The sequence below is a fragment of the Mandrillus leucophaeus genome, unplaced genomic scaffold, assembly GCF_000951045.1.
Source record: "Mandrillus leucophaeus isolate KB7577 unplaced genomic scaffold, Mleu.le_1.0 Scaffold34, whole genome shotgun sequence".
Taxonomy (NCBI): domain Eukaryota; kingdom Metazoa; phylum Chordata; class Mammalia; order Primates; family Cercopithecidae; genus Mandrillus; species Mandrillus leucophaeus.
The window spans coordinates 6,210,542-6,211,624 of record NW_012103587.1 but is presented as its reverse complement, the minus strand read 5'-3'; the positions used below and the strand labels follow the sequence as shown (position 1 = coordinate 6,211,624).

The window sequence follows — 1,083 nt, the reverse complement described above, 5'->3', positions numbered from 1 at the left end:
ATCACTTTTTTTTTTTTTTTTTGAGACTGAGTCTTGTTCTGTCATCCAGGTTGCAGTGCAATGGTGTGATCTCAGCTCAGTGCAACCTCTGCCTCCCAGGTTCAAGTGATTCTCCTGCCTCAGCCTACCAAGTAGTTGGAATTATAGGCATGCACCGGCATGCCCAGCTAATTTTTGTATTTTTAGTAGAGACGGAGTTTCACCATGTTGGCCAGGCTGGTCTTGAACTCCTGACCTCAGGTGATCCGCCTGCCTCGGCCTCCCAAAGTGCTGGGATTACAGGCGTGAGCCACTGCACCTGGCCCATTACTTTTCTTAAAAGGGTTGTTTTTCCAATTCCATCAGAGCCTTCCAGGACCACAGTGAGTAGTCTAGCTTCAGCAGTATATGCATCATTCAATACTTGGACTCATTTTTCATGATTTCTTTGTAGAAATGCTCAGGGACATGAACACAGGTTTCCCTTTCCCATACAAGTTGAAATTTTTCTTTCATGTGCTTTCTATATGGGTTGAGCTTATTTCTCATCTCTTCCTGAGCCTTCATCCAGAGATCTTTCCTACTGATCTGTAGAAATAGGTTCAGTGTCACCTTCCATGCCTGTTCTCCTGGATAATGTTTGTCCAACAGCTTTGCTACATCTTCTTTGGAAGGCTTCTTTAGCTCAGGCCGGGTGATTGGCTTGAGTTCAGATGTCAAAGGTTCTTGTTTGAGGAGCTCCTTAAATTTCCAAAACCCTTCCTTTCTGAGCTCCTTCAGCTACCACAACAAGCCAAAATCTGAAAAGAAAAAAAAAAAAAAAGGATTCCACCACATTGTCCCAGATTGTGAGCTCAGATGTCTCCAGAGGGAAAAGAAAGATCCTCAAAAATAAAGAATAAATGATACCCAATCCTGCTCCTGGTCCTTCCAGCTGGTACTCATCCTATTTTATGCTATTTTAACTGGCATATGGCACTTCACAGGATGTTTATAGACTGTTTTATGTAACTATTCACTTATTGGTGTACTTTTCAGTTAGTTCAAGTTTCGCACTGTGAAAAATAGTAATAGACAATCTCCAAAGGTTATGTACCTTATGAT

At 42.0% G+C, this 1,083-nt stretch overlaps 1 pseudogene; it reads right to left on the bottom strand.

The window, feature by feature from the left end:
• Positions 1 to 816, bottom strand: part of LOC105545858 — a 9,892-nt pseudogene extending 9,076 nt beyond the window's left edge.
• Positions 817 to 1,083: the final 267 nt, after the last annotated feature.